The sequence below is a fragment of the Schistocerca gregaria genome, chromosome 8, assembly GCF_023897955.1.
Source record: "Schistocerca gregaria isolate iqSchGreg1 chromosome 8, iqSchGreg1.2, whole genome shotgun sequence".
Lineage (NCBI taxonomy): Eukaryota > Metazoa > Arthropoda > Insecta > Orthoptera > Acrididae > Schistocerca > Schistocerca gregaria.
In genome coordinates, this window is record NC_064927.1 from 377,283,292 (window position 1) to 377,297,345 (window position 14,054).

The 14,054-nt window shown below is 41.6% G+C and overlaps 1 protein-coding gene across 1 annotated transcript in view; it reads right to left on the reverse strand.

Annotated features, from left to right (window-relative positions):
- The window catches only part of LOC126284935 (TWiK family of potassium channels protein 18-like), a 1,181,210-nt gene that overhangs the window by 403,541 nt on the left and 763,615 nt on the right, over window positions 1-14,054 (reverse strand). The gene's annotated exons all lie outside the window — the stretch shown is intronic.

The window sequence follows — 14,054 nt, forward strand, 5'->3', positions numbered from 1 at the left end:
CCAGATGGCAGTTATAAGAGTCAGGGGACATGAAATGGAAGCAATGGTTGGGAAGGGAGTGAGACAGGGTGTAGCCTCTCCCCTATGTTATTCAATCTGTATATTGAGCAAGCAGTAAAGGAAACAAAAGAAAAATTCGGAGTAGGTATTAAAATCCATGGAGAAGAAATAAAAACTTTTAGGTTCGCCGATGACATTGTAATTCTGTCAGAGACAGCAAAGGACTTGGACGAGCAGTTGAATGGAATGGACAGTGTCTTGAGAGGAGTATATAAGATGAACATCAACAAAAGCAAAACGAGGATAATGGAATGTAGTCTAATTAAGTCGGGTGATGCTGAGGGAATTCGATTAGGAAATGAGTAGTAGGCGGGTTTTGTTATTTGGGGAGCAAAATAACTGATGAGGGTAGAAGTAGAGAGGATATAAAATGTAGACTGGCAATGGCAAGGAAAGCGTTTCTGAAGAAGAGAAATTTGTTAACATCGAGTATAGATTTAAGTGTCAGGAAGTCATTTCTGAAAGTATTTGTATGGAGTGTAACCATGTATGGAAGTGAAACATGGACGATAAATAGTTTAGACAGAGAATAGAAGCTGTCGAAATGTGGTGCTACAGAAGATTGCTGAAGATGAGATGGGTAGATCATATAACTAATGAGGAAGTATTGAATAGGATTGGGGAGAAGAGAAGTTTGTGGCACAACTTAACCAGAAGAAGGGATCGGTTGGTAGGACATGTTCTGAGGCATCAAGGGATCACCAATTTAGTATTGGAGGGCAGCGTGGAGGGTAAAAATCATAGAGGGAGTCCAAGAGATAAATACACTAAGCAGATTCAGAAGGATGTAGGTTGCAGTAGGTACTGGGAGATGAAGAAGCTTGCACAGGAGAGCTGCATCAAACCAGTCTCGTGACTGAAGACCACAACAACAACAACAGCAGGAAACAGGAAGAAACTCCTGTGTACCGAGTATTGAACACGAGGAAACAGAGTCTGCGATGGAATGGGAGCTGAAAAATTAGCCTCTGATGTCGCAGTGGATGTTTCACGACAATTTATGTCTCTAAACAAGGTCCTGAGCTTCGCCAGGAGTCGCCGTACGGCCGAGATCGGAAAGTCTCCAAGTACGACTCAGCGCTTCTATAGATTTGCCCGAGCAGCAAAAACCAGTGAGCGCGTGCCGCACAGTGCAGAGAAACCGGCGCCAAGAACTCTCCGTCTTACGTGGGGCTGTGAGCTGCGGGTCTCAGGGCGAGTGCGTGAGCGAACCTCGGGATCGTCAGGCGACGCAGGTGCGTGAGCCAGCCGCCGCGCCCCGCCTCCCACACGCCGGCTGGCGCCACGACAAAAGACGGCGTCGGCGGACCGCTCGCCAAGACGTCGCTCTTCGGACGGCGCTCTATTTTTGCGGGCCTCGGCGTCGCCGTTCCGGAGGCCGGGCGAGTCCGCTGTGACCCACTCTAGAGCTATATCTACACTACTGACCATTAAAATCGCAACACCAAGAAGAAATGCAGATGATAAACGGGTATTCATTGCACAAATATACTATACTAGAACTGACATGTAATTGCATTTTCACGCAATTTGGGTGCATAGATCCTGAGAAATCAGTACCCAGAACAACCACCTCTCGCCATAATAACGGCCTTGATACCCCCGGGCATTGAGTCAGACAGAGCTTGGATGGCGTTACAGGTACAGCTGCCCATGCACCTTCAACACGATACCACAGTTCATCCAGAGTAGTGCCTGGCGTATTGTGACGAGCCAATTGCTCGGCCACCATTGACCAGACGTTTTCAATTGATGAGAGATCTGGAGAATATGCTGGCCAGGTCAGCAGTCGAACATTTTCTGTATCCAGAAAGGCCCGTACAGGAACCGCAACATGCGGTTGTGTATTATCCTGCAGAAATGTAAGGTTTCGCAGGTATCGAATGAAGGGTACAGCCACGGGTCGTAACACATCTGAAATGTAACGTCCACTGTTCAAACTGCCGTCAATGCTAACAAGAGGTGACCGAGACGTGTAACCAATGGCACCCCATACCATCACGCCGGGTGATACGCCAGTATGGCGATGACGCATACACGCTTCCAATGTGCTTTAACCGCGATGTCACCAAACACGGATGCGACCATCCTGATGTTGTAAACAGAATCTGGATTCATCCGAAAAGATGATGTTTCCATTCGTGCACCCATGTTCGTCGTTGAGTACACCATCGCAGGTGCTCCTGTCTGTGATGCAGCGTCAAGGGTAACCGCAGCCGTGGTCTCCGAGCTGATAGTCCATGCTGCCGCAAACGTCGTCCAACTATTCGTGCAGATGGTTGTTGTCTTGCAAACGTCCCCATCTGTTGACTCAGGGATCGAGACGTGGCTGCACGATCCGTTATAGCCATGCGGATAAGATGCCCGTCATCTCGATTGCTAGTGATACGAGGCCGTTGGGATCCAACACGGCGTTCCGTATTACCCACCTAAACCCATCGATTCCATATTATTCTAAAGGTCATTGGATCTCGACCAACGCGAGCAGCAATGTCGTGATACGATAAACCGCAATCGCGATAGGCTACAATCCGACCATTATCAAAGTCGAAAACGTGATGGTACGCATTTCTCCTCTTTATATGGACATCACAACAACTTTTCGCCAGGGAACGACGGTCAGCTGCAGTTTTTGTGTATGAGAAATCGGTTGGAAACTTTCCTCATGTCTGCACGTTGCAGGTGTCGCCACCGACGTCAACCTTGTGTGAATGCTCTGAAAAGCTAATCATTTACATATCACAGCATCTTCTTTCTGTCGGTTAAATTTCGTGGAGGTTGGAATCCTCCCTCGGCCATGGGTGTGTGTGTGTGTTTGTCCTTAGGATAATTTAGGTTAAGTAGTGTTTAAGATTAGGGACTGATGATCTTAGCAGTTAAGTCCCATAAGATTTCATACACATTTGAACTTTTTTTTTCATTTCGTGTCTGTAGTACATCTTCGTGATGTAGCAATTTTAATGGCCGGTAGTGTACATGGCACCTCTGCAAATCACACTTATGAGCCAGACAAAGGGTTCATCGAAGCACCTTCACATCTTTCTTTGCGACCTCTGATTTCCCTTATTTTATTATGATAATCGTTTCATCCTATCAAGGTCAACGACTACAAAAGAATTTTGCGTTTGGACGAGGAAGTTGGTGATTGAAAGTTCGTGAGAAGATCCTGCCTTTATTTCAATTACATCTTTCAAACGTTCTGCCAAAAAATGCAGTCTATCATAGGTCTTCCCTACAGCATTTTCTGTGTATTCCTTCCAATTTAAGTCGTTAGTAATTGTAATTCCCAGATATTTAGTTGATTTTATGGCCTGTATATTTGCTATAAGCGACAGCATGGTCTTCAGACAGCCTAAGACGGCTTCTGAGTTTGTCTCATAAATCGTTTATACACATCTGGTGTAAGGTGGCTATAATTTCGCACCTTACAAGGACTCATCCACATACTTTGTCATAATTTACAATCGGAATTAGATATCACTTGACAGGTTGTCAATCGTTATATGAATATTTAATGAAGACTGACATTGTCACTTACACTTTGTAAATAGTTGTTAGCGCTTATTGCATGAAAGGTGATGGACTGCCTATTATGAAAACGGCGTAATGAATGATTGCTTGTACTAGCAGAGGCTGGAGCGCCAGTGGAAACGAAACGGCAGGCGAAACTCGCGCCGTGGGTGGAGAATCCCGCACAGGTGTGTTGGTCCAGCTTAACACAGGTTGCGTGACAGGAAATAGCCGGTGTAAGTTCCTGTCTGCATAGCACAGGTAGTAGCCCTAGACGGGCGGTCGGGCACCTGAGCGCTGAACCACAATAGAGCGGTCACCGGTCGGTTTGTAGCGAAAATTAACGGGAATAGGTGTTTACACGCAAACTTTCCGCGCTGAACGACAGAAGAGTAAAATGTGGTTGGTCCACGTTCGAAAGAATCTGTACAGAGGGAGAATTATACTAGTCAGAGGACCGCCTTCTTCCGTCCTAGTGCTTGAATGCGGTTTTTTTATTATATTTTGTGGCTGGAGTTCTATTGTCTTTGGAAACGTGTACGAGAACCATCACTCCAACGCACCGAAAGTAGTACATACGGTGATATTGTTAATAGCTTCGGCTTATTAGGGCTATTAAACTAGATAGCTGTGATCGGGTAACTTTATTTCCACTGAGGTTGCACACCACTGTAAATCATCTTTCAAAGACGTGTCTTCTAGAATTTGGTACCTAGATAATGTCAGTCATCTCGCGTTATTTATATTAGATCGCGTATCCCTAAAAAGGGGAGATTTGGGCAACTGATTGTAAATATTAAGTTCATTTGTATCTCTTTACTTCCACTGGACATTAATATATAAACATTTGTTGTATATTAAGAGGTTTTTAATCTTCAAGTAAATGTATAAGCTGGAACATCCTTTATTACTTTGTAGTTACTAGTTACATTAATCGTTCATTTATGTTTTATGTTGTAATATATATGTTAAAAAGTAAGACGAAAGAAATAATACCACCACTAAAAGATCATAATATCTGCTTCAGGGGGTAGTCAGACAGGCCCAAATCTTCATTCTCTCGTTCAGTACTTTCCACTGTGCACATTCTTTTTACACCCGCCTGGAGTAGCATCTTGTACTCGAACAACAGAGGGCCTGTAACACCACCTTGGGGAAGGCCAGAATCACTTCTGTTCTACTCGATGACTTTCCGGCAGTTACTGTGAAACGTGAGCTCTCTGACAGTAAATCACAAATCCAGTCGCATAACTGAGATGGTATTCCATAAGTACGCAATTTGATTGTGAGCCGCTTGGGAGGTACGGTGTCAAAAGCCTTTTGGAAACGTAGAATTACGGAATCAATCTGAAATCTCTTGTGGGTAGTACTCAGTACTTCTTGTGTGTAAAGAGCTAATTGTGTTTCAGAAGAACGATGTTCTCTACATCCTTGTTCACTAGGTCTCAATAGACTGTTCTCTTCGAGGGAATTCTTAATGTCCGTATGGAACACGTTTCAAAATCCTGATCATATCGGCGTTAATGATACAGGCCTGTAATTTAGTGGATTACTCCTGCTGCCTTTCTTCAATACTGGTGTGGCGTGTAAAACTTTCCACTCTATGCACAGAATGTCTCAGATATCACTTGTCGATCTACAGCAGTGATTACCAATTGGGTGGGTAGGGGCGATACTTATACCCTGGGATGGGGGGGGGGGGGGGGCGGTGTAAAACGTAGTTTCCTGAGGAGTCAAACTAAAATACTTTTTGTAGACCATTACTATTATTCTTATATATTGTTCCTCAAGTCAACATCCCATTTTTAAACGCATACTAATCGTACAGGGAAGAATGAGGCATCGTTAGCAAAGCTTGTTAGCCAGTTTCTGACATCACATCCCGATTTTGCGCTAAAACGTACTATTTATGGAAAATTTTAACATAAGTGAGACTTTAACTATCAGAGGCGAAAGGGTATCATGGATGCCCAGCTACATAGCTAAATTTTACGAAGATAACTTATTAAACACTGAATGGTACTGTCTTATTTGCTATGTCGATTTTAACAAAATTTTGACCATCAACGTGAATGAAGTTGTGAATTTGATAAATGTGCTCAACCTCTAGTATCGATATAACCATATTTTTTGTAGGCCTGTTCATGTCACCATAGGTGTTGGTCAGAGAGGTTAGTTTATACATTGTCACAGTAGCTGTCAGTGTGTGCTAGACAATTTGGCACCGTGCTTGTTTTGCTAAAGGATTGAAGCTGGCCTGCCGCGTAGTGGAGGGTAAAAAAGATTTTGTGTTAATAGATTCTCAGGAAAAATATTGTGGAACTGTAATCTAGTTTTTTTTTACACATTCGTAATTGCGTAGTTTCTCGTTGTTAGAACATTGTGTATGGTTGAAGTTTCCTATAAAAATTTTTCGTAGTGGAGCCCATACATTTGTCTAATGATAGAAACAAGTCTCAATGGAAGTATATACATCACATATGCTTCAAAGGCTCAAGTAAACGCCTTCTACAAGTTCTCCGGAGCTTCACGATCATTTTCGCAACGGTAAACGAAGTAACTGACAAGACAACAGTACCCTTGTAGTAGCTACTACACTGCTGTAGGGCCTGAACAGTATCAGTATTACAATTATTGTTATTATTATTAGTAGTAGTAGCAGTAGTGGTAGTATCACTGAACATAGATAAAGCACTGGCAGCCAGAAGTCTCCAATTTTAGCCAGTTAAAAAAATAAAGAGTCGAGCGGTCAAGTGATACACAGTGTGTGGGCCTAATTATTGCACATGCATTTTAATTTGATTGAGTTTAATTGAGGCACAGAACGTCGATGAAATTAATGTCGGTAAGGAGAGAAGTGATGTTTTGTTGCAAGTGACTACCCTCAGAGTGCATAGTTTTCTCTTTTGAGGAGTTATAGGTAGCATTCTTGCACTGAGAATTGCATCGTCATTCTATAATTATTTTTTTTTAAGTGTTGTTAGAAGAAAAATTGTAGCAATTGTCTGATTGACTACGGTAAGTCGTTTACAACAACTAAATACCATTCTTCTTTCATTATATAAAAAGAAGTTAGCTTATGCTGATGTAGATCAAGGTACGGGGAGGGAGTGGAGGGTAGTATCTTTATCATCTCATTTCAACAGGGGTAGCGGTCTCAGAAAGGCCGGGAACATTGATCCACAGGGAGTACAAATACATGTCTCAGATGCTTCAGGGATTTATTCTTGACTTCATAACAATACAAAAAGTTCATATGATAGTGGATCCGAAAACCTTCTGCCAGGTAGGTATGAATAATAAATCCTTTCATATCTGTGTAACGAAGGATTTCCGCACCCATGTTCATACGAACTATGAGTAGTGCTTTGGTGTCGAGAATAAATCCCTAAAGTCGCCGACACATATTTTTAGATATCCTGTATATGACAGGATTAGTAGACTTACAAAAAGCGTTCGACGATAGTGCAAAATTTTAGAAAATCTGAGGAAAATAGGGGTAAGATATGGAAAGACGGGCAAGAACAAAGATGGAACAATAAAACGAGAAGACCAAGAACGAAGTGCTCAAATTAAAAAGGGAGTAGGACAAAGATGCAGTCTTTCGGCGGCCCAACTGTTCAATCTGTATGACGAAGAAGCAAATGGCAGAGATAAAAGAAGGTTTCAAGAGTGTGAAGGTGAAAAGGAATTAGGATCTACTGAATGGAATGAACAGTCTAATGAGTAAATATATGGGATGAGAGTAATTCGTAGAAAGAAGTAGTATGATAAGTAGCATAAATGAGAGCCAGAACTTAAAATCAGAATTGGTGATCACGAATTATATGAACTTCAAAATATCCCTTGACGCACAGACCAAGGCCAACAAACAAGCAGACTAACACTGACAAGGATGGCATTCCTGCCCAGCAGAAGGCTATTGATACCAAACATAGGCCTCAATTTTATGATGAAATTTCTAGGAATGTACGTTTGGAGCACAGCTTGGAAAATTTGGTGGATTGATAAGGTAAGGAATGAGGAGATTATCTGCAGGAATATATGGAAAAGACCAACAAAAATAAGGGTTAGGATGATAGGACATCTATTAATACGTCAGAGAATAGCTTCCGTGGTACCAGAGAGAGCTGTAGAGGTTAAAAACTGTAGGGGAAGAATGGGATTTGAATTCATGCAACAAAAATCTCAGGACGTAGGCTACAAATACTGCTCTGAGATGAAAGCTTTGTCACAGGAGAGAAATTCATGGTGGGTCGCATGATACCAGTAAGAAGATTGATGATTAAGAACCACTTACAGCTTGTATAAGAGATTCATTAGCATGAGAACATACACAGAATTATTATTCTGATATAAAGAACCAAATGTCCGAAATTGTATCAGGCGATATGAAGCCTTTAATGAGCAATGCTTGTGTGGCAACAGTGTGTAAACTCCTAATTTCTGACAATCAGTTGCCTGTCACGCTTCCTTGAAAAACAATATGTATTCGTTTCCTATGCGTCCACGGAGGAGTTCACCATAGTTAACGGATTGAAAGATGGATGTGTTGTTCGTAAGTATGGGAAGAAACTTTTATCACACTTTCATATGTTGCGAGTACATCATCAGCCATCAGCCATCAGAAGACAAAATACTCGCTGACGCAAAGGTACCCTGACAGGATCCATGTTCCTGAAGCAAGAAACTCTTTGGGTACAAGACAAACGGGAGCAACTTTGGTCCTTAAGTTGTACAGGGAATGTGACGAAGACTTCCCGTTATGAGGAAACGCAGCTGTAACTCCTTGTGTTGGCCGCCACTTTCGGTACTAACAGCGAGGCAGAGATGAGCTATAAGGGGCGGAATGCGATGCAGAATGTGGGTATCGAACACTTTGGCGTGTTTTGAGAAGGGTGTTCGATCATTCCTGTTACGTGTGTCGTCACTCAAAACTGAAGCCTCATCGTAGACGTTTTAGGGTCACGGAGTTTTTATCAGTAAGCTTCAGCGAATATTAACGTGCAAAACAACTACATGGAGTTTATTGCTTCCCACAGTCTTTCGCTGGATTCTCTTATGCTTTTTATCTTATTTTTCATTGCATTTTTATAATTACTAGTGTCGCCTGTGGTCGGAATTCGATCAATTTTATGGACGTGATAGAAGTGAAAATGCGCATATGATGATGAACGTCCCCGTGCCAATCATTGGACATGATCCACAATAAAAAAAATTACGTCATGCATCAAAAGCGATGCACTCCACGTGAAACTGTGTCTGAAATGTTAGCCTCAGAAGCGACTACAGCAAATGTTGCATTGTAACTACCAATATTATTCAGATAATTTTTCAATAATTCTCTTTAAGTGTTCGTTCATTTGAATCCTTGAAAAAGTCCTTTGAAAAATATAGATTTTGTGTTGACGGAGGCAAATTAACGTTTCCCTCACAACAGCACATGTGAATGCCGTTGTGAATCGGTAACCTTAGGTATGAAATGTTTTGCGTTACGAAATCTGCAATGTAAATTCATGAAACCGCAATCGTAGCTGCCCACGTTATTTGAAATTACGTTCAGTGCACATTTAAATATATATTTCAGATCAACAGTAGAATTATCTTTATCAATGTCCACACAATTACACTGCTTGCAACATTAACAACCTTCAGTCGTGGCACTGCAGGTGGCTGGTGTGAATGTGTCACTGGAAATGAACTATCTGCTCAAAAATTGCGTCTTTCTAGCTCTCCGTTTTTCGGTCAGACCCATTAGTGCTCTTGTTCGAGGCATACACTATAACTAATATAATTTCCGTATAATAAGGGAAGTCGTAGCTATTCAAATTCAAAACATTGAAAATTAGGAAGTTGCTTCAAATTTTGTATTAGTGGCAAATGAACACTCAGGGTTAGATCTGTTCACTCTTAGACAGATGTAAGCCAAGAAACAACGCCAACAAGCAAACTTATGTATGGTCCGTGTTGCCCTCATGGAGTAGAAATGTGACTGGAGTGATCATTGCGTTCTGCGCATGTTGTAAACGTTAAGGTGGAATGATTATTACTTGATCTCGTGACGACGTTCCTTCTTTAAGGCCAGTTCACATTGGTCGATATGTCACATCACGTCAAAATATTTCACAATGTATTTCAAATAGCGGACTTCATACAAGCTGTCAACGGTCTGTCACATCACCTCAAGCACCTCGAGTTTCTCGGGAACAATGTTTAGACGCTATCGTCACCTGCTAACATCGCAAGTTAACCATTTTCCCCGCGCTCACTCATAGAAGTGGGCTTCATGCTTTGTGTCTTCTTAATCCTCATTTTTATATTACGCTTTGTTTTAGTGGCAAATTGCAACGTTCTGTGACGACTTGGATATATCTACATCTACATGATTACTCTGCAATTCACATTTAAGTGCTTGGCAGAGGGTTCATCGACCACCATCATACTATCTCTCTACTATTCCACTCCCGAACAGCAAGCGGGAAAAACGAACACCTAAACCTTTCTGTTCGAGATCTGATTTCTCTTATTTTATTTTGATGATCATTCCTACCTATGTAGGTTGGGCTCAACAAAATATTTTCGCATTCGGAAGAGAAAGTTGGTGACTGGAATTTCGTAAATAGATCTCGCCGCGATGAAAAACGCCTTTGCTTTAATGACTTCCATCCCAACTCGCGTATCATATCTGCCATACTCTCTCCCCTATTACGTGATTATACAAAACGAGCTGCCCTTTTTTGCGCCCTTTCGAAGTCCTCCGTCAATCCCACCTGGTAAGGATCCCACACTGCGCAGAAATATTCTAACAGAAGACGAACGAGTGTAGTGTAAGCTGTCTCTTTAGTGGACTTGTGGCATCTTCTAAGTGTCCTGCGAATGAAATGCAACCTTTGGTTCTCCTTCCCCACAATATTATCTATGAGGTCTTTTCAACTGAAGTTGTTCGTAATTTTAACACCCAGGTACTTAGTGGAATTGACAGCCTTGAGAATTGTACTATTTATCGAGTAATCGAATTCCAACGGATTTCTTTTGGAACTCATGTGGATCACCTCACACTTTTCGTTATTTAGCGTCAACTGCAACCTGACACACCATACAGCAATCTTTCCTAAATCATTTTGCAACTGATACTGGTCTTCGGATGACCTTACTAGACGGTAAATTACAGCATCATCTGCGAACAGCCTAAGAGAACTGCTCAGATTGTCACTCAGGTCATTTGTAAAGATCAGGAACAGCAGAGGTCCCAGGACGCTTTCCTGGGGAACACCTGACATCACTTCAATTTTACTCAATGATTTGCCGTCTATTACTACGAACTGCGAGCTTCCTGACAGGAAATCACGAATCCAGTCGCACAACTCAGACGATACCCCATAGGCCCGCAGCTTGATTAGAAGTCACTTGTGAAGAATGGTGCCGACAGTTTTTCGGAAATCTAGAAATACGGAATCAACTTGAGATCCCCTGCCGATAGCGGCCATTACTTAGTGCGAATAAAGAGCTAGCTGCGTTGACAAGAACGATGTTTTCCGTATTAATAGATCGTTCCCTTCGAGGTGATTCATAATTTTTGAATACAGTATATGCTCCAAAACCCTACTGCAAACCGACGTCAATGATATAGACCTGTAGTTCGATGGATTACTCCTACTACCCTTCTTAAACACTGGTGCGACCTGCGCAATTTTCCAATCAGTATTCTTACATAAACGAGGTCAGATATCTGAAAGCAAAAAATTATATTGGTTTTGAACTAACATAACGGAGCTCACGCACCCGAGGCATATAAATAAGAACATAAGCTAACGAAGTTATTTTCATTAAATGACATTTCAAGTGAAGAGGTCAGCTTTAGTGAAATAGAACAATACAGTTTTTATGACGTTATTAGTTACGTAAGAAAGAAACAGAACGTATAAGATAAACAGATTCCATTTATTCCTTTATAGCTATTGTTTGAGGTGTATGTATGTACAATTTCCCCAGCAAATAAATATTGATATTTTGAAATGTTGTTTCAATTCTCAACACTTTAACTGCTGAAGAAAATACGTTATGAAATTGGCTCTGGTGGTTAACGAACGTTGTCGTTATGTCCTCATTTCCGATACTATCCTTTTTATATCACGGATGGTGATTTGTAGCCTCGCCTTCGCAGTTCGGTACTGAGTTAAGCGAATTTACGTGACGGACAAAGCAAATGCAAGCTGACGTAGCTGTGCTGTATCGTGATGGACGTTCTTTTTCTGCCCCAAGCTGAGGGCCCACTTTATTCCAGATATGAAGTGCAATTTGTCATGGTGTCTACAAAAAGCCTATACCAGAACTTCAGCACCTAAGAAGGGAATCTTTCCGTACTAGTGATATAATGACGTTTAAAATTTATAGCACTCATTACGGACATTAGGGACGCCATCCCGACATCACAATGGTAATTTATGTAGACAACACAAAATCAATCTGAATGTTTACTCCAAAGGCTTTCCTACTGTATAGCTGCCCTCGAAGGCTTTTTTACCACAATGTTTTATTTTCCACTGCTTACAACATTAACAACCTGCAGTCATGGCACTGCAGGTGCCTGGAGTGAATGTGTTACTGGAAATGAACTATCTGCAACACTTGAGCATGAACGTCCATAGAATCTGATTTCACAAAACGCTACTTTTGTGTGTCATTTCTACCACAGCACCTGATCAGAACGCCGCATAAAAGTTGGTAGCAGTGTGACAGACAGAGGAAAATATTTCTCATGTGTGTACGTCTATTTAGCTTTGTCTCTCTTAACGTCAACGTAAACAACTTTTTTATACACGTCTGTGACAAAGTTACTTTCGAATTACGTAAGTTTCATTGGCCTCTTTGTGTAATTGCTATTAAAAATTGGTGCTTTAATTTTTGATGTTAGTGTATTAACATCCCGATAATTATATTATTGTAAGATTTCACGCCTTTTTGCACTAGCGGTGACACGTGGCCACACGTTTAGTATATGGCCACGAATACGTTTCCATGGAAATAGAAAAGTTCACTGTTTTTGCTATTTTCATTTCAACATAGATTTATTCGAAATTGTAGTTACGGATTTTATGGACCCTCTGCGTAATCTTCTTTACTCTATCACCTATTTTTTTCCATGGTCATAATCTCGCTTTTTTGTAACATACTGAGCTACGATCAATTCACACTAACAAGGGAACCATCAAAACTGTCAATCAGGGATTTTCATGAGTACCTGGCCAGCAGATTTTCATTCTACCGTCCCAAGTTTCCAAGAAAACTGACGAAGTTTTATGCGTACCTTCTACACACGAAATATTAGCAAGTGAGTATAGCCCAACGGCTAGGGCTCACGGATACCACGCAGGCTGTACGTAAAACTTCAACATCGATTTTCTCGAAAACTAGAGGCCATAGACGAAAAGACGCTAGCCTGGTACTCAGGACATACCGAAGACTCATGAAAATCTGTGATAAACAATAATGGTCCACTTGTCAGATACAGAAAAGTTTAGTTTCAGCGTATGAGGTACATTTGTCGCTGCACGATTCTGCCAAGTGCGGGACAGGTGCACAGAGATATTCTGTTGCACACATTTTCAAAGACTGTAGATTTACTTGGAGTCTGTAAATATTTCTCACTAGTTATGGGCGCCACTCACTATCAAAGTAGTGACTGCTTTCAGTAAAATGGACTGTTAATTGCTATTAGCGAGCTAGGCATAAACACATGAGACTTTCAAGTTCATTTCTGTTCATGGTAGATGCAGCAAAACATAATTACAGACATGCTGTCAATGTTAGTTCACAAGGACGTAGAGAATGAGAAGCTCAAAGACTATAACGCGAATCGTTTCGTCATAGGAACTGCCCTAACTGGACAAAAATTTGTCGCCGTGGATGCAAATTTACAGAGGGATTGGGTGTATGAAGCACTATGGCGCCAACTTTTTTGAGAAAAGGTTACACAGTGGAATCTTAGAAGATGGAGTTGAGACTTTTGGAAGAAGTTTCATCTATAGCTACAGTTCACTTGTCAAGGAAATGCACACTTCTTAGAATATAGAGTGTAGGGTACTGGCAAAGCAGTACTGTAACCTTGCTATCAATCATAACCAGCGTATGCGAGCAGTGGGAGCGAAACATTACTCATAGATGTAACACGTGGCCGGCCGGAGTAGCCGAGTGGTTTTAAGGGCTTCAGTCTGAAACCGTGCGACCGCTACGGTTGCAGTTTCGAATCCTGCCTCGGGCATGGATGTGTGTGCTGTCCTTAGGTTAGTTAGGTTTAAATAGTTCTAAGTTCTAGGGGACTGATGACCTCAGAGGTTAAGTCCCATAGTGCCCAGAGCCATTTTTTTAACACGTGAATCGAGACAGCGGGCCGTAGGTTTCAGCTCTAAGTTGTTGCTATAAAACGTAATTCGTTTCTATCGTAGAAAACTAGATGTTCGGTTCCGCCCATAGTTTCTGTAACT